This window comes from Eurosta solidaginis, chromosome 5 (assembly GCF_040869045.1).
Source record: "Eurosta solidaginis isolate ZX-2024a chromosome 5, ASM4086904v1, whole genome shotgun sequence".
Taxonomy (NCBI): domain Eukaryota; kingdom Metazoa; phylum Arthropoda; class Insecta; order Diptera; family Tephritidae; genus Eurosta; species Eurosta solidaginis.
Window position 1 is genome coordinate 38360304 of NC_090323.1, and position 21237 is coordinate 38381540.

Consider the following 21237-nt stretch of genomic DNA (forward strand, 5'->3'; position numbering starts at 1 on the left):
TACCAAATTTCATCAAGATACCTCAAAATTTACTCAAGTTATCGTGTTAACGGACGAACGGACGGACGGACATGGCTCAATCAAATTTTTTTTCGATCCTGATTATTTTGATATATGGAAGTCTATATCTATCTCGATTCCTTTATATATGTACAACCAACCGTTATCCAATCAAACTTAATATACTCTGTGAGCTCTGCTCAACTGAGTATAATAACTATGAAAAATTTAAATCCAATGGCATTTAACTGATTGGTTTGTTTCCGATAGCAAAATCGATTCTGTGACACCTAAAACCGACACTAATTCCAATTCGAACATTAAACCGATAAAATTGGATTTCATGACACCAAAGCACTTTTTTTGGCGTTTCTAAATCCGATTCCGACAACAATTGGATTCCATGACAGCCCTGAATATTTGAGAAACTTTTGGTTCCGACAAATGAACCAGGAGCTGAACTATTCCAAAAAATCGAATTTATGGGGCGATTCGCTTGAAATTCGATACAGAGGTACCCCTTTGACAAGGATAATCAGCCGAATCACGCAATCCTTCGTAGACTGTTTTTTCGGGAAAGTTACGAAGTTGCTATCATGCAATTCGACCGTGTTTCCGAACGTCTCCGAATGTAAATAAGTAAATTCGAAATTCGTACAGTGGGATCACTGAATTCACTCGGAACGTAAACTTTTGACGTTTATTTGAAATTTTCTACAAGTTCTTGCCAACGGAGAAAATTTACGAAACGCGAAAAATATTTAAAACAAACAGCCCAATCACGCAATCCATTGTAGCAATGTTACGAATTCGAATGTTACGAATCCCGAAAAACAGTCTACGATGGATTGCGTGATTTGGATGAATATTGGAGAAACTTTTCGCTCCGACAAATGCACCAGGAGCCGAAGTATTCCATAAAATCTAATTTATGGGGCGATTCGCTTGACATTTGGTACAGAGGAACCCCTTTGGCAAAGATAATATTTGAGAAACTTTTCGTTCCGACAAATGAACCAGGAGCCGAACTATTCCAAAAAATCCAATTTATGGGACGATTCGCTTGAAATTCGGTACAGAGGTACCCCTTTGACAAAGATAATATTTCAGAAACTTTTCATTCCGTGAAATGGGCCTACTATAAATAAAATAGCGTTAGCCATTTATATTGTGACGAATATTAGCAACACTAAGGGAGCACTCGCTTACTGCTGAACCCATTCTCCAAACTGAAGTTAAGTGGCACATCCTGGTTCTCAGAGCGCATAATCCTTCTCCGCATATCGATTCTGATGTCATGGTCAACTAAGAAGTCCACTCCCAACGATCCCCGCCACAACAAATTTGTGTAGAACCATGACCTTCCCAATTAAGATTTCACAGATCACTTCTCCCAGGACTTGGTTATACTCGCCAGTGACCGTACGCAACCTTGCTCCAGGTAATGGCTTTACTGTCCTTTTGACCAAATCAGATCGAATCAAGGAATGGGATGCGCCCGTATCTACAGTCAGTACACGTTCTTTGCCATCCGCATTCCCTCTGAGGGTAAGACTACTTGATTTTCTTCCAATTTGCGACACATATATCACAGAACATTCAATAGCTGGAGATAGCTCTCGATCTCTACATCTTACTCGCTCTTGCTCATCCCCTACAAATTTGTAATTAAGACCACCCATGCTGTTGCAACCACTAGGATCAAGATCGCAAATACGTGCAATGTGACCGGGCTTCCCGCATTTGAAGCATTTGATAACTCTTTCACTCCGCTTTTGCGACCCTTTCAGTGCCTCCAATATTGTGTTCACCCAGTCTGACCTTTCAAACTCCACACGGCGTGCTTTGAACGCTGGCTTACACAGAATCGATGCTGTTTTCTGAATCAGAGCATATGATACCGTTTCTGTGAATGTAGGTTTTGGGTTTGCGTAGTTCGCTCGCTTCGTTTCGATATCCGGTATTCCATTAATAAAGCTCTGGATTTTTACCCTTTCGGTATATTCCACGGGTGCGTCCGCATTCGCTAAATGTGCCAGCCTTTCAACAATTAACGCAAACTCTTGCAATGTTTCACCAGGCCTCTCGAAGGGGTTCAGCAACTCCATTTGGTATATCTGTCTCCTATGCTCAGTTCCGTATCGTCTCTCTAGAGCGCCGATCAATGCTTCGTAACAGTTCCGTTCGCCCTCTGGAATGGTTTGTAAGGCCTCAGCTGCAGGCCCTTTCAATGCCATGATCAGTGTAGCTACTTTATCATCCGCATTGCAGTTGTTCACTTCTGCGGTCTTATCAAACTGGAGTTTAAATACTTGGAAAGGAACAGAGCCGTCAAATGATGGAGTTTTTACCTTCGTATTGTTTGCTGAAACAACTGGGCGATTAGTTGCAGCTCCTGTATACGACCTTTTAAATCATCTACCTCAGCATCGATTTTGTTCTCAAACTGCATTATTTTTTCGTCCATACGGGCTTCTAGTTGTGCAGAGATCTGTGGTGATATCTGTGCTGAAATTTGTCCCGACATTTCGGATATACGTGCCTCCTGTCCTTCAATCCTGGATGCTATTTGTGACGACATTTCGGATATACGTGCCTCCTGTGTTTCAATCCTGGATGTTATTTGTGACGACATTTCGGATATGTGTGTCTCCTCTGATTCCATTTGGGATACCATATATGTCTTCTGTTCTGCCATCTGAGACATTATATTTGTCTTTTGTTCTTCCAGTGATGAAATCTGTGTTTCCCGTGCTTCAATCTTGGCTGTTATACGGTTCTCCTGCGATTCCAGTTGGGATGACATTTCCGCTTATTCCAAATCTTCTGCTAACGTTCGAATCACTATACTGTTGAATAAATAACTAAAATATTGAATAATGCAAAAATGGTCTTTATTAGACTACTTAAAAATAACACTCATAATTCGCAACTGATAGCTTGCTTAAATCAAACTGATTCGTCATGCCTCAACTGTTGCTGCTTTTATACTGTTTGGTTTCCTCGTTGGCATATTTCTAGGCGGTTCTATTTTTACAATTTACTAGTTAGTTAGCAGCTATAACTACGTTTATAGCTTCTCATATACGCGTGTATATGTGAGTGATACTTGCACAAATTATTGCCTACTTTTCGTAGTATCTCAGATATATGCATGTGTTTGTGCGTTGCTCTCCGTTACTTGTATGGACATATGTATAGACATAATGATTGATTTATTTATGTGCATACAAGTCACTGCTTAATGTTGGCTTAGAGATGATAGTATCCCTTAGTGTTGCTAATATTCGTCACAATATGTAATTATTTACTAATACTTTTTACACCATTTCTTATCTTTAGTTGAAATTTTACAACTCTTCATAAATAACATTGATAAGTAAAATATCTCAGATTTAGAGACAAATTTATTACTTGTCTAATTAAAATTTACTACATTTTATTGAGATATTATGGAAGAAATAAATTAGCGTTGATAAGGCTATTTTAACTATATTAAGAGATAACATACACACGTGCATATGTATGTATGTTTGTATATAGTACACAAAATGGGTTGTAATCTAAACTATAACTCAATCAAGTGATAAATTATTATCGATAATTATTAATGTATTAGTTACACAAAAAAGCTATTAAAATACAACAAGAACACGTTCAAAAGTTGAATAATACTTGTACAAAATTAAATTTAAATTTAATTTAAAGAAGAAGATGGCGAAGAATTCAAAAAATGTTCACTTTTGCAAAAGAAAGTATGCTATTTGTGGGTAACTAAAAGTACTAATTTAAACAATAAAATTTGAGAAAATATCCAAAAAAAAAAAAAAAAACAATTTTATGATAACTTTGCCGATGAAGGAATTTAGCATGGCTATATCGTCTGGGACTACTGCTTTAGATGGTTTAGCATGAACGATGCCATTTCAGGCATGCTTAACGAACGAAACGATATCATTTCGTTACGATAATCAACGCTAATAAACGAAACGAAGTCACTTCGTTTCGTTTATTAACGTTAAGAACGTCAAATTAACGTTAATTTGACGATCTTAACGTTAATAAACGAAACAAAGTGACTTCGTTTCGTTTATTAGCGTTGATTATCGTAACGAAATGATATCGTTTCGTTCGTTAAGTATGCCTGTGCCATTTCAAGCTCTTTCACGATGATGGTAATAGGGGACGCGCTGTGTTTATGCTTATGTGCGCGTCTGTTGGCTTTGTCAACCGTAGAATGCATTAAATATTGTCGGCAGAAAGCGCTGACGTATTTTTTCGCACACGATAATACTTTATCGCTAAAAGCGATGGTTATTTTGTCGTTGTGCCTGGTCGGTTTCGATAGGGACTTTACGGTAGACCGTAGCTTATATACACCGACAATGCTTATATGCAGTAGCTTAATGTCCGATATTCTTGTAAAAACATCGCTTTCTAAAACTATACAAAACTTAGCAAGAATCTTCTTCCTGAGATAAACTCTCCTGATGGGCATGAGAAAGAACATATTTGAAGAAACTTATAAAGTTCCCTTGACATCAGTACGTATGCAACCAGTTGTTATGTTTATATTCCAACTTCTTAATCCATGCTGCAGTGTTTTAAATTTTGTTCTTTTTTTTTGAACATCGCAGCTCTACCAGTAATAAATGCAGACCTCCCAAATTCTACCTCAAACAAACACAATTCCAGTAAAATAACGACAATCTTAAGTAAGCAGTCCATACCTCTATGCAAATGCATTTTCCACTTAATTTTTATTCATGCCAGCTTATGTTACGTAATTTCTGTCACCTTTTACATTTTTTTCATGCTGGCGCATATCATCTTGTTGTTGTTTCTTCACCTCCGCCTTATGCTGCTGAATGCTGTTATTGTGAGTAGCATTTTAAATGACAATAAAAAACAGCGAAGCAATAAAATTGCGGAATAATAAAATTTACAATTTCATGCAAATTGTAACACAAATACTTGCAAACCAACAACAATAAACAACGCACCCATAGTAGACACAATCTTCACATTCCACGACTTTCGACTCACTACACGTAAACCGACCAGTACCATCTGCACTTTCATCTTTGCTGAGTGTCAACAATGCAAAGAAGTAAGTGCGCCAATAAAAATGTAAAAACAAAATAAATATAAAATTGTGAGAGTGAAGAAAATGAAATTAAGAATCCTTAACTGCGCAAACGAAATTGAAAATATTTATGTAAGATATTCATGATCAAAATTTAAATCTCTGGCCATTCCAGCAAAAGTAAAAGCTTGCACAACTATGTCGTATAAACAAAGATTAAATTACACAGATAGGTCTATGCAGTTAGTCAGATGGATCACATTTTCTGTATGCATCTAAGTTTGAGATTACTGCAAAAATTTGGAATAAATCAGACTGAATCCAATAAAATAACAGGGCAATCTGAGCCCATGATTGTGAAGAAACGTGTACCTATAACTAGATCGCCAAAGATTTAATTGGGCGCCTAAAAATATCCAATAATAAGTTGATTGTTTCCATGTAGTAAACTTAGTAAAATTTCCGACCATTATACATGCTCGACACAGGCGAAAAATGATTGAAGGTATCATAAAGCAACGATAGATAGCAGCTATTGAATATGGCGGAGAACGGTCTCACCTGCAGTATGGTTTCCGCAAAGACCTCCCCCGAAATTAGGAGACTACCACGCTAGCTCACGCACAAAACATTTCAAGGCCAGAGAATGCTAAGGATAACAGATAAAGCAGTCCAGGGATCGTTGTTGGGTCCCAACCTCTAGAATTCTATGTGTGACAGTCTTATCCCTTATACATACCTGAAAAGCCTTTTCTTTTCACTTTGGTAGACGACGTTGCTGCCGTAATTAAGCACGGAACTGTAAGCTGGCACATCTTGAATTTAAAACCATATAATACAGCTAGCGGCAGCGATAATTGATCCTCTCGAATAGACGAGTTCCCAATATGATAGTCGAGAGCCAGCAAGTTTAAACAAGCAGCTCAACGAAACTATTTTATCTTATTTTTTTTTAGTTTATTATACTTTTTATTTTCATTTCTTTCATTTTTTTTATTTTTTTTATTTTTTTAATACATTTTTTTATTATATTATATTTTTTAAAGGTTATTCTGTTTTAGTTTATTTTATTTTACCTTTTGTGTGTTACCTTATTATTTTTTACCTATTTCATTTTTTTTTTATTTATTTGTTTTTTTTTCTTTACGTTATGTCTTTATTTTATTTAATACTATTTAATTTAATATAATTTTTATTAGCTTAATTTTAATTTTTTTTTTTTTTTCATTTTGAGTTTATTTAATTTTTTATTTCTTTATTTCATTTTTATTTTACTTTATTTTACTTTATATTATTTTATTTTGTTTTATTTTACTTTATTTTATTTTATCTTATCTTACTGTATTTTATTTTAATTTATTTTATTTTATATTATTTTACTTTGTTCTATTTTACTTTATTTTATTTATTTCATTTTTTTTAATTTTATTTTGTTTTATTTTATTTTATTTTATTTTATTTCATTTTTTGTTATTTAATTTCATTTTATTTTACTTTATTTTACTTATTCATTTTATGTTGGTTGAATTTTATTTTATTCTATTTTATTTTATTTTATTTTATTTTCTTATATTTATTGCGATGGTACCATTTCGAAAACCGCCACGTCATCATCATCAGGCATTTTTGTTCGATTCCCGGTGAAACCTGTCGAAATAAATAAACATTACGAAATGAGCGTGAAAATGGGATAAAACTGAAATAAGCCACGAAAGCAAATACAACACAATAGCCCAATGGTTAGGCGATTGTGATTTCAGCAGTTTGACCGCGGTTCGATCCCCGGTGAAACCTGTTGAAATAAATAAACATTACGAAGTTGCCTGATGATGATGACGTGGCGGTTTTCGAAATGGCACCATAACAATATGCCATTAAATGTCTTTGCGGAAAGTATTGCATTTTTTCGTTGATATTCCCTTTGCTCATATACTCAATGTGTTTTTATGCCTCAACAGAACTCGATCAGTGATATTGGACTAGTATGAATGCAGGTGGTTACGAAATCAAAACTCAGTACATGAAAAGCTAGCAGTCTTTATGCTCTTTTTATCGAACTGTTATATGGTTTTATTTTCTAACTCATTTTTGTAAGACGAATTGAAAGATCAAGCACTAAATTTTTCTCAGTATACTTTCGTATAAATTACTGCAATTTTAATCCTTCTTAAGACTAGACAGATCACGAAAAACTCACTCACTCAGTTTTAACTACGCGCGCAATAAACAACAAGCAAACTAGTAATTTATTAGCCTAATTATAGTCATTAGAATTACCTAATTTCCCACAAAACACACACACAGCCAAACATTTATTCAAAGTATGTAAGCTCAACACATCATGCCAAGAAAAGAAAGAAGGTCAACTAAGGCAAGCAAGGACAGAATGTGAAAGTTGTTAATAAGTGAAAACGAACTAGGAAAATAGTAAGGCGGGCGTGTGGCAGGAGACATAAAAGTGGCAGCAAGAACCGGAAGGCATCGGGGCGTACAATACTAAAAAGCTTTGGGGCATACAACACAACGAAAGCCGTCAAGAAGTGTCAGAGATGCAAAATAAAATGTGTATGCTGACTGCTTGTGAATAAACACACACACACACACACATGCATACATTTTAGCATGAGTGCCAGCGTGTGTGTGTGTGTGTGTGCATGTGTCTTGTGAAACTTTTACGCCGCCAAAGTGTAAAAGTTTTATGCGGCGTGTTAAGAGGCAACACAAATCATATGCTACAAATGGAGTTGATGAGCAAAAAAGGAAAAAAAAACAAAAACAAAAATAAAGCACAAGTTGTGTAAGTTGAGAGGTCATTGTAACAGTGAGGCAGCATCTCCAAGGGGGCAGCTACAATGACAAGTAACTTATTGTTGTTATTTTTGTTTGGAGGGCTCCTCAAGCACATACTTCACATATACATATGCAAGAATATGCACCATTGTAGGCATAAGAAACTCAATTTCGTATCAAAAAAACGCTTTTGGCTAAAATAGGTTCTGAAGCAGAAAATTAAATGAATTGAAGAAATGCTGAAAAAATTCGATATGAAGAAGCGTGAACAAAGTGGAAAAAGAGACGTGTGGCAAATGTAATGCATGCATTTTCTGGCGCAAAAATAATGCCACTGCTGCAATGATGGGCGCCACTTTGGCTCAAAAGAGATATGGCTGATTGGTCAAACCAATGAATGGAACTGAATTCTCAATTTGAATTTAGTACTTGCTGAGTTATTGTTAGTTTGTTCATTTGTTATTCGAAACATACGTGACGGCGTTAAACAATTTATTACGCAGGCCACTTTGCTACTGATGGAATTGTCTTGTATTCGGATGTATAAGTACTCATCTTAAGGTGGCTTGGTGATAGGATCAAGTGCGTATAAGACAAAGTTGCTAAATACTTTTTAATTTATTAAACTTGGATTGTTGAATTGTTGCCGCAAATGCATTTTTTACTCGGCTCCTAAAGGTATGCAATAAATTAAATTCGTTGAAAAAGTGCTGCCGTATTTCACTTTTTTTTGCTCATATAAGTGCTGCCATAAACAAAGCAATGGGCGCTTTCTTCGCCTGCACTTGACTCTATGGCAGAACATGGGAGCTATCTCCCAAAATGGTATACTATGCCTATGCTTCCTTAGTTTGATGGCCGAAGACCACGCAAAGATCAGCAATAACAAAACTAAGCACACTACATAAACTTATTTTATTGGCATGCCTGGTGCGATGAGTACGTCCAATTTTGATGCACTTAGTGCCTTAGGGGGAATACTTCCCTTCCCTGTTCATATAGATAAAAGGATAACACTTGCTGCACTGGGACTTCAAAATATCTTTGAGCTAAAGAGCAGAAATCAAAATTCATAGGAAATTCTGTATTGTAACTACGTAATAAAATGGCCCCTAAGTTCAAAATCCCACCGAATTTTGAAGTGGTCATTGTGAACAGAACTCTTTGGTAAACAGGGATCTTGACCTTGAATCAGAATGGTTCTCGGCTCGATCAAAATTTTATTACTGAAAAACGCGAGCTGCCATCGCCATCTATCGACTGAACTTCAAGAAATCAATACCAATGGGATGCTATCCCACTGTTTTGCAGGCAGAAATCTATGCAATAGAAGTTGGCGGTAGAGAATTTCTACGAAGAAGCTTATCCTCGAGGAGTACCCTCATTATGGTAGAAAGCCAAGCAAATTTACGTGCATTGCAGTCTTACACAATTACTTCTAAGCTAGTTGATGAATGTATTGCAGATCTAATTGATCTGGATTCCATAAACAAGGTTTTGTTAGGATGGGTTCCCGGGGCATTGGGGACATAGAGGTAATAAACGGGCAGACTAAGCAGGGTGCGATAGCAGCATTCTCAGATTCAAAGCCCTTCTGTGGACTCAGAAAGCCACATACTAGGGAAACATAAGTTACTGGGAAACAAAACAGTTCAGACAACAATGAATTGATTGCACAGGGCAAAGACATGCCAAATTGTTTATATTCCCAGCCACGGACTGCCAACTACGGACTCATTCAACCTATGTGAGGTACTCACAGACCGGCCAGTTCAAACAGCAGCGAGAGTATCATGAACGAGTTTTCATCTAAACAGAGACGACCTACGAACTCTCACTGAGTACTATACGGGACACCGTAGTCTGCTATATCGCTCAAGTAAGTTAAGTCTATCCATACACAAAATCTATCACTTTTTTGAGCTGGTGGATGAAAGGCCGGTTCACATTTTTTGCGAACGCGTCACTGTGGCAAGGCAGAGGCTCTCCGATCTAGCTGGCGCTACTCCTAACATCTTCGTGATATGGAGCAAACAGCCTGAGGAGCTACTTAAATATATGAAAAATCTCCTCATACAGTACTAGGCTGGAAGGGCAAGCGCTATAAATCTATATAAGGATTGCAGTGCATCGAGGATTTTTCAATTAGAAAATAATTTTCAAAGAGGGGTCGCCCTCCACAGTGGTTTGGCAAAAACTCCGAGGGTATTTTTTCCTGAAAATCTTCTCACTGAAAATCATCTGCCTTGCAGTTGAAGTTCGAAGACGGCATGTAGGGCTCTTCCGCCAATTTAAAAATTTATTCCGCGATAACTTCTGTAGAGATTTCAGGCCGAGCTTTTTCTCTATAGTATTTTATTTTTATTTTATTTATTTATTTTCGAACGGCATCTGCAAGGCAGATGAGTTTTCACTGAGAAGCTTTTCATGGGAGAACCACACTCCGAGTGCCAGCACAATCACTGCAAAGGGGCGACCCTGCTAAGAAAACTTTCTTCTAATTCAAAAAACTGTTTTCTAAAATTCTTATAATGCTTTTTCAGGGGCGTGAACGCAGGATCATCAGTGTGGTTGGCGGCCGCTCTTTTATAGGGAAATTAAAAAGGAGCAGGATGTAAATTGGAAGAGAAGCTCGGCATTAATCTCCTCGGAGATATATTGCGCCAATTTTTTTTATTTTTTATTTATTTTTTATTTTTATATTCTTAAAAAAGTTGCTCATTTCTTTTCTCATTTAACCCAAACTAAATTTTGTAACTAACCCAAAATCGAAAAATTTCATCCCACTCAATAATTTTTCTTATTTCCGTTTTCTTGCTTACCTTTAGGCGTTTTTCTACCTTATCAACAAACATGTTTCCTTTATCCCTTTTTTCGTAAATTTACACAACATTTATTCTGTATTTAATTAAAAACAAACCGTTGAGTGCAGCAAATGTTAAATTCTTTAGTACCTCTTAATTTTTGGGTAGTCATTTTCAAACGCGGTTCTTCGCCTTTTCATTTTCTACGTGCCTTTGACGCCTTATCAATTTTAAGTTGCACCGCCGTTATTTTGCATAAGTTTTTTTACCAAATTTTTATCTTGTTTTAATTTGTTTTTTTTTTTTTTTTTTCATTTTATATGGTTTTCTACCATTCAACTTTTATTTCTTATACGCTTTGCTATTTTTAGTGCTTATCCTACTTTTTATGTTATGCCAACGCAATCCCTTCTTTGCCACATGGAACTGCTCTGAAATTACGCGCCTTTACTCCAATGGCAATTAAAAATTCATGACAATCATCTGTTACATGGCGGTTGAGGTGCTTGTCCTGTTTGCTTAGTTTTCACATTTCACAACCTTTTCAGGGACTTTCATATTTTTTATTTAGTTATTATTGTTGCTATGCCCTCAGCGGCGTAGTCCGTAGAGAGTTAAATACTTTCTTTTTTGGTTTTTTCTTTTAAAGTATGGCGAGTAGAAAGTTAAAGATATTTCGGTTAAGATAGAGCGAGTAGAGTTATTTTGTAAAAAGTGTATAGATCCAGACGTATGTAAGCTTTAGGTTAAGTTCAAAAGTTGAGCTTTCACATAGTGACTGAGCTTTCGCATAAAATCAGAGTTTTGTCATAAGAGCTGAGCTTTCGCATAAATCAAAGCTTCTATATATATAAGCAAAGCTTTAGCATTAAAGATCTAAGCTTTCAAATTAAACCTGCTAATTCATAAAACAATTAATCTTTTATACAAAGGCTGGTATTTAACACAAATGCTGAGCTGATATAAAACCCAAGTTTATATTTAGGAGTTTTTTTTTTAATAAAAAGTGTATGCCTCAGGCGAAACTAAGCCTTATTCAGCTCAAAGGCTTCGATTTCATGCAAAATCAAGCTTTCGTAAATTAATAGAGCTTTTATATAACATTTTATCTTTCACATTAAAGCAAAGCTTCTATATACAAGCTGAGGTTAAATATAAGAGATGAGCTGTCACATAAAACTTCTGGTTACACAAAACAATCAAGATTTTATGCGAAAGACGAACTTTAACAAAAAAGCTGAGCTTGCATAAAAGTTAAGCTTACATAAGATAACCGCGTTTCATGAAAATGCACAGCGCCAACATAAGAGCTGAGCTTTCATATAAAAGCAAAGCTTCTGTGTATAAGCTGAGCTTTAACACAAAACTTCAGATTACACAAAACAACTAAGCTTTCATACAAAATCAGAATATTAACGCAGAAGCCGACCTCAAAGCTACGCTTTTTCATACAAAAGCTTATCTTTAACAAAATGGCAGGGCTTTTACGAAAAATCTAAAATAACTACATTTGTATTTCCAAGCATCGCTCAGACAAGTGTTTTTTACCATACCGCACCTATGCATCTCTGCATCTATCCTTGATATTGACAGTCTCTACAAAAAATACATAGCATAGCCTGGCCAGGTATTACAAAGAAATTGACGAGGCATCGTTTCTTGATCAGTAAAGCTTGTATATGAAATTGGTTTTGAGTAATGAAAATCTTACAACTCACATAGCTCTGTGTGTACAAACTTACATAAAAACAACGCAGTTAAACATATTTCAGTCAGTGTATGAAAGATATGACACAGCCAATTGACGTGAGTAAGGCGTAAATGTGAAGGCTTTTGAACAACTTGAATGTGATAAAGAAAAATTATTTTACTTTCAATGAGCTAAAGCTCAATTATCTCTTAACATAAGGCCGTACTTATTCGGAATGTGAATTTTTGAACATTTACATATGTTCATACGAAGTACATAAGTTCGTAAAGCTTTTATATACTTTGAGCAGTTTGGAGACCAAACGTGTTCAAAGATGAGACAATATTCCACATTTGCTTAACTAACTGATGGAGTAGATAATTCGAGCAGTCAAACAATTTTTTTAAGTTATAACATTAATACGGACGGAAGGTAGCTACGCCTCCGTCTACTCCAACACTATATATTGCTAAATACAAATACAACACTTTAAATTGCAGACAAAGGTTTGTTTGTGTCTTTTCGAATACGCCAAAAAAAACATAAACCTTCACCGATGTTGTTACGACGCTTGTTTAGCGATTACTGAACTAAAGAGAGTATAGTTTTTTAAAAGCTGATGATCTCTGGTCTATGTTGGGCTATCATGGATATAATGAAAATATTTACTCACAAACATTGTCAGTTAAATTAAGTAAAAACTATTCAGACTCTTGATTAATAATCTTAAAAATTTAAGACTAAATCTATCTCTTTTCATTTGTTGGCTCGCTGTTATTACCATCATCACTTTCAATTGCTTTATAATGAACATAATTACTTTGATTGTCGCTTGGAGGAGTGAATGGTTTATAGCTCTTTACTTAGTATGCCAGAATAGAGATTTATCAAGTGTCATCTAACCAACTAACTAATTATTATGACAATCACGTAATATTCTTCAAATGATTCAACACTTCAGCATACGCAAAACTTTGCTGCTGTTGAGTTAAAAATTTTTTGTTGTTTTTCCATTGTTTTGACTTTTAAAGTTTTCATTTTATTAGTGAAACTTACTTTTTTTGGTGGTTATTCAGTATGCAAAAATCATATTGTTATTTGTTTTTGTTATTTCGATGGCACTTGGGAACAAATTTGGTGTTGTATTAAAAGTAATTTTTTTTTTTAAAGTTTGAAATATAAAAGTTTTTAAATTTTTCACGCGTGCATACATACATATGTACACAATTTTCATTGCAAACATTTTTGGAGCACTCATAGTTTTGAGTACGAAATGCGAGCCTCGAAGAGTAAACAATTTTTTATAGAGATTTTTTATATAGAAGTCAAAACTGGAGATGACTAGGGAACGAAAGGTGAGGAAATTCGGCATTTAGATTTTAACCGGTTACTGTATCCAGATCGAAATTGAGCTTGATTTACGCACGTCTTCCTAGGGAAAATGCTATCCTCTTCGGTGAATTCAGGGTATTTATCTTTAAGAACCGGTTTCGCCGGGCAATTCCTGGCTTAGAGAACCGACGCCTTTTTGTGGATGTCACTGAAGACCTGTTCGTATTTTTCTTCTACATACGGCTGTGTTCTCAAGTGCCATATTTTCTCATAATGCTTGCGAAGATAACTTCTTAAGCCCCTGGTAAGTGGGGCCCCTGCAATCAGATGTCTGTTAGTGTGCGCCAGTTTCTGGGTATTCAACAGAAACTGTTTGTGCAGCTTTTCATTTCTCTATCTAATGGGTTGTACTCTCGCCTCACTGTGTAGCTGGTGTTCTGGGGGCATACGGGGACAGTCTTTGGCGATTCTGAGAGCAGTGTTTTGGCAGGCCTGTATTTTATTCCAGTGAGTAACATTTAGGCTTGGCGATAATATCCGGGACGCGTAGCGTGCAAGCGACCGGCCAATTATTTTTTTTGTCTTTACCCCAACTTTAATTATTACGACTCTGGTTTTTAGTTACAATTGCGGTTGCATTTTCGCCAAAATGTAGATCCGAATCGAACGTCACACCCAGTATCACCCTGTGGTGCCCCTTGTTTAATTCTTCTGGGTTGAGATATTACGTTCCTGAATTGTACAGATGTATGTCGTCCAGTCAGATAATTTGCGGCACACCTTTTGAGACTTGGAGGACCCTTTTAAGTCTCGCAGAAGCGTGCCGTGGTTGATTGATTGATTCAATCAGCAATTTATCTGCGTCTTGATGGAGTTTAGCACAGTGGTAGTGCTATTTAGGTTTCGAAAGCCATGCTGATGGACGCAAGTTTGCACTGAAATAGAGGAGCAGAATAGCTTCTTGGCTACTGGCGATAGGTGAGATATTGGAGGACAAGATTCTCTTATGTTGGCTGGTTTCCCAGACGGTACCACAAGGGCGTGAAACTTAATGTGCTATTTCGCTTCATTCAGATTTTCCAGCGTATTGAAAGGATTACAAGTGCAGGCTACACTTTTGAGACTCCATTTATTAATATTTGAGCTCTAAAGACTGACTGAAAAAAAAAAAACAATAACGAAGAGATTTACAATTAATTGCGCATCAATCCCAAAATGTTCCTGAAATAGTCTCCAATTTCCCCCGGCATTGTTCGAAAACAGTACTGAATTGATTCCGAAATAATCCCAAAATAAATCTCGAAATGGTCATGGGATAGCCCCGGAACGGTCTGGAAGTGATACCGAAACAAACCTGAAATAGTCCCGAATTTATCCCGAAAGTATACTGGAGTAGTACGGAGTAAGTCTTAAATGTATACCGAAATAGTCCTAAAAAATTTTTGGAAACGGTTCTGACGCAGTCCCGAACTCATACCGAAAACAATTCCGATGTGATCCAGAAGCAATAGCAATTCTATCACGAAAAGGATCTATAATAAATGCCGAATTGACCCATATATGATCCGAAAATAGTTTTGAACAAATTTCGAAATAGTCCCAAAACAATCCTTAAGTGGTCCTGGGAAAATCCCGAAACGATTTTGAAGTGGTTCTGAAATATTTCAAAATTAATGCCGAAAGTAATCCGAAAAATGTATTGAAATAGTCCCGAAACGGTAATACAATAGTCCCGAACTGATCGCGAAACCAACGCCGAAGTAATCCAGAAGCAGTCGCAAATCCAACACAATGTGATGATAACGTTGTCCGGTAGTATGATACGAAAAGCCATCTGGAAATGTTTCCGGAAAAATGCTGAAGTCATCCAGGAATAGTTCCGAAAAAATCTCAAAAGCAATCCCGAGCTATTCAGGAAAATATTCCCAATAAGTAACAACCCAAAAATTATTTGTTATAGTCATAACCGTTACCGTTCCTGTTAAAAACTGTGAGCAATGCAACTACGAAACTAAATTTCATATTTTTTTTAATTCAAAATTTTTTTTATGCTCATGAGTATATTATGAGTCATATCGGACTCTTATTTTGACTTATATGATATATGTATGAAATTAAGTTTAAATGAGAGGGTCATTGCAAAAAGGGAAATGCATTCATTCCGGACTACCAATTGAGCTCATAATGAGCGTAAGAGCTTCTAATTAAGACTCTTTTCTGACGCTTTTTTACTTTAAATATTTGCTGGGATGTGAAAATTAAATAGGTAAATATACATTTCTAATAATCTTCTTCATTTTTGGCTGTTTATTTTTCGTTCTCGTTTAAAGACCCTCAACATTATTACTTTGAATAATTAATTTTTATATTTGCTTTGAGCGCTTATATCGTTAAAGTGAACACACAAAAATGTTTACTGGAACGTTGTTTGTTCAACATGAAAGTTAATGGGAAAAAAATATTTGTCAAAAAAATATAATATTTGGTTTTTAAATGAAGAGACGCTAACTAGCAGTAATAATGCTGTATTTCCATTCTCTTGTTAATTTGTTTTGCTTCCACTTCCTCTCTTTTCTGGTGTTTATCTCACTTTCATTCCTATTTAGTGCTTCCTTCAAATTTCTCTCATCACAATACCAATGAACAGCACTCAACTGCATGCAAAATTTTGTCAGCAGGAAATTTAATTTGTTACACATTGTTGTTGTTTTTTATTTTTGTTGTTGCTTTACTTATACTTAGCAGGTAATTTATATTTTGAGATTCAGTTATAATTAAATATTTATTGCTGCATGCATTAAATGAATAAGCCAAATGAAATTGACGCCGCGACGGTAAAATTGCCTTCAATGGATAGGAACTTATTTAATCATTTTAAAGTTTTATTACAAAAAATTTAAAAAACGCAATGAGAATTTTTGATTGAGGAAGTGAATAAAACAACATTATATCAACTGCTGAGTTGAGGATCACAATGATTCAATTACTAGAGGTTTGTTCTCCAATGATGACAGAGCTTTGACACTCCGAAATTCAAAAATCTGGACAGGTTGTTATTACAAATTAAAGAACACGGGGAATAATTCTATCCCCTTCAGCGAAAGTAGTAGAAAAATACTTTTAGTAGTATATTACTGTTGAAAATAAATTTGTAAATTCCAACAGATTTAGGGGGAAATAATTCATTTTCTACTAAACATTTCATGAATTGAGAAAGAGTTATGTTGGTTTGGTTATTCTTTCGGAACTTGTTTGAAGAATTCCGTACGTTAGAATTTTATTAAAAAATCACTATCTCAAAATTTGTTTCAAAAACTCCATTTCTGAGTATAAGTTCCATGCATTTTGACATAAGAGGGAGTTAATGAAAAGCATTCTAAGATAAGGCGTTCTTCAATCTAATTCTAATATAGGGGGTTTTTGTGCCAAATCCTGAAATGGGAAATTTTTGAAAAATATTTTTAGATAAGACGATTTTGAACAGGCAGCCGACATTGGGTGATGCTCTACTCATCAGCCGCAATGAACTGACAAAAAATAAAAGAAACTAGCTTATTGTCCTAGAACTTTATGATGTTGACAAAAGAGTTAAGCTTTTGTGCGTTCCTGCTACACAGGGAGTATTCCCCTTTTTGTTCTGAAATTTCGGAAAGCTCTTTTCTGTTTAATAACAAAACCACGCAAACTGCATCGACTAGTTTGTATTGGGATTCAAGGGGTTGATAGGCGCAATACACAGCTTTATAGCTTCAGAGCTTCCGCAACCCATTTATTAACCCCACCTACGCGAGGAGAATCCTGTTACAAATGCGAATATATCATACACATATTTAGCAGGTGAAGCTTAGTATGTATTGGCATAACCCTTGGGATGAGAACGTCAACATGTTGTTGTTGTAGCGATAAAGACACCCGCCAAAGTTTTGGGGGAGTGTTTTCGATGTTGATGGTCCTTTTCCGGATATACATAAATCCGATATGTTCCAATAACAAGCACCATTAAGGTACAAGCGCGATCATCTCGGAAATGATTTAATATGACCACATGGAATCTTCTAGGCCCTCCCCCCCTCCCCTAGTTCCATGGAACTTCGTGTCGCTAGAAACAGTGGGTAGTAGGTTGACAATTGGGTTGGAGAAGCTAAAAATTGGCTGCCAATATCTTGAAAAAGTTGCGCTTCACAACCCCTTGAATAATTTGAGTATTTGAGTCACATCTTACGACATGCATACCTGCCGCGTGTATATTCTAAGCTCCTCTGATGCATTTAGTGATTTAGTGAGAGTACCTTACTCCACTATTCTAATAAAGAAACAACACTTGCTGCATTAAGATTTCCAAATATATCTAAGTAAAGAGCGAAAACATGACAGGGCATGAATGTAATATAGAAATTCATAGAAAATTCCGTTTTGAAACTACGTGATACAATGGCCACCTACGAACAGAACTCTTTGGGAAACAGAGTATCCCTGACTCAGAGGTCTGGTACACGTATGGATAAACAAATTTGTTGACGCAAAAACGGGAACTGGTATCTTTGGGCCGAACTTCAAGAAATTGATACAAACGGGATGCTACCCCACTATTTTTCAGACAGAAATCCACGCAGCAGAAGTTTGCGATAGAGAATTTCTAAAGAGGGGCTTATCCTCGAGGTGTATTCCCATTATGTCAGACAGCCGAAAGCCTTGGGTGCTTTGTACTTGTACACAACTATAAGGTAATGGATGAATACATCCAAAATAATCTGGGAGTCAAAAACAAGGTTTTATTTGGATACGCTCCCGGGCATCAGGGCCATCAAGGTAATGAACAAGCATATTACATAGCCAAGCAGCATTCTATGATGCAGAGCGCTTCTGTGAACTCACAATGGCACACACTAGTGAAATCATGAGTAACTAGGAAAGAAAGCAGAATTGAATGCACAGGGCAAAGACATTCCAAATTGCTTATACACCAAACAACGAGAGTATCAACCAAATTCATTAATGTAAGCAGGGAGAACCTACGAACTCTAACTGGGTACTATACGGGACACTCTAGTCCATCATATAGCAAAAAAAGTTACATATACTCTATGCACAAATCTGTCGTTTTTGTGAGCTGGAGGATGAAATACCGGTTCTAATTCTCTGCGAATGCATCACTCATGCAAAGCAGGGACTCTCCCAACTAGGTGATGTGAGTCTTAAACCATTCGTGATATGAAGCGAAAAGCTTGAAGAAATACTTAAATAATAATAATGTTAATCCCTTTTTCACCACCCAACATTCACATAAGGTTCTTAGTAATGTGAGGAACACCAAGGCCCAAGACTTTATTATTAGAACAGCTACAGACCATAAAAATCTGCATTGACTAGATTAGTGCGATACGCCAAATCCTAGAAATTATGTCAATGTAAAGTGGAAAGCCCTAAGTTCTTAGGAGCCCATAAAGTGCTTATTAACTTATTCAAAAAATATCTTCGCACCTGAAGCAACTCAATTATCAGTGAATCATGCATTATTTATGCATGATTTGTGATGAGTAAAAATTCAAGAAAGTTTTCTGAATCGAATAATTTCACCTTTAGCCGTTCCAAATAAAAGTGAAATTTAAAAAATTTAGTTCCGCCAAACCCAAAAGAAAAAACAAACTAAATCATACTCGAAACTGTTTACAAAATTGTTTACCCTTTCACTAGAAGAATTCAATTAAGTTTGTACATATGTATGTACGCACGTCTACCTTACAACCTACTGCATAAGTAGGTACATATTGAAAATGATGTAAATATGTAATTTATTGTATGTTTACAATAGCAACCCACGCAACAACAACATGCTTGCGGCTTTTTGATTTATGATTTGCTTTGGCTATCACTTTTTGATATGATTTTTTTTTTTTTTTGTATATATTTTGTTGATTTTCTCTTTCAGCGTTCATTGATTTATGTATTGCGAACTCAAACTCAAACCACAAAACTTTAATTATCGTTTCTTCGCATCAGCTGCGTGCCTTTGAGCTATGTTATGTTGGTTACTTTTCTTTGTAACTCAAATCGAAAACTTACGTTATGGTAAATAAGCGTGAGTTTTTGCTTTTTACTTCATATCTGTTCCCCTCAAACATTCTCGAAGCGTTCATAACTTAGGATTCCGATATGAGTTCGAAATCTATGAAAAATATGAGCCTCAGAAATATGATCTAATAGGATTCATTTATGACTCTAGTTTGATAAAATTATGAGCAAACGAAAATTATGAAAATTATTAAGCTATGCAGCTTCGGAAAAGAAGTTCAAAAATTTTCATTTCAGACATTTTATTTAAAATGAAAATTTGCCTTTTTTGCCGGTGGAAGTTTTTGCATCTTATCGTTGTAAGTATTTTGGACATTTCCTGATTGAGACCACCGCGACATTATCTAGCATGCCAGCCAATCTCCTATGCGCATGCATATGTAATTACTGCTGGCTGAACGGGCATCGGTATGCCCTACTTATGGAGAAAGCATCTATACTGCTTTTTTAATCTGTTTATTCCAAGGGCTGCCTCCCAAGTATCTGGTTTTCCAATACATATGTAGGTAGGGAATGATTCGCGGTTCCATGGTCAAATGTGATTTACCTATAGCGCCTTAGGCTTGAAAGATTCATATCTGTAAGCCGTCTTAATAGAGTCTTCAGTGTCTGATAGGTATAGAAAATGAACGGTTTATGAGGCCAACAATTGTCATATATGACTCCTATTCAGGCTCATAAGGTACATATATGAAATAAGGCTCATATCAGGCGACCATGGCAAGAAGGGAAATACATGCATTCCGTATTCATAAATGAGCTCATAGTGAACGTAAACGTTCCGAATTAGTACGCCTTTCTGACTCTTTTCTAACTCCGAATGTTTGCTGGGTTGATCTACACAACCTAAATACATATGTACGTGTGCATGTAGGAAATTCATAAAAATCGGCAGCTTAAAATCATAAGTCGAGCTCAGCAGGCAGAAAGTTTCACAGCATACCCGGAGTTATTGCCAACTGATTAAGCATTAAGTTGTCTTCATATTTTTTGGAACCAAAATAACGAACCAGTTTTCATTTATTGCAATTGGCATGACAAAGTTTTGTATGCCAGATTTTTGCGTTAATCACTTTACAAAAGGTGAAATAATGATATTTACTTTTGCAAGTTATTATAAATCATATTTCTTACTGACACATATATATTTATGTATTTACCTACAGTGTATAACAAAATAGAAATTCTTCACAGACACTGTACAACAGCAATTTGTACACAAGGTAATTATTTTTGCTGAGAAGTGAGATTGCATAGATAAATTTTTCTGAACAAACTCATTGTGAAGCTCATCTAATTTATTTTTAATTTGCAATTAAAAGGTTAACCTGAGGTTCAGTTTTGGTTCCCAAGGAATATTGGTTCTTATAAAATAATTAACATTTCATACTAACACTTGGATATTCCACCATTTCTCCTTCCATTACTTTCTCATATTTTTTCCGTAGGCATCAATGTTGCTG

The 21237-nt window shown here is 35.8% G+C and overlaps 1 protein-coding gene across 11 annotated transcripts in view; it reads right to left on the bottom strand.

Annotated features, from left to right (window-relative positions):
* LOC137233618 (venom dipeptidyl peptidase 4-like) overlaps positions 1-21237 on the bottom strand; it is a 411237-nt gene that overhangs the window by 309036 nt on the left and 80964 nt on the right. Inside the window, exon 1 of one of the 11 annotated variants that reach the window (XM_067756795.1) lies at positions 5826-6244. The exons of the other annotated variants lie outside the window; for them this stretch is intronic. The gene's annotated coding sequence lies outside the window, so the exon portion shown is untranslated. Of the gene's footprint in view, positions 1-5825; positions 6245-21237 lie in introns of those variants that run through there. 11 annotated transcript variants of the gene reach the window in all.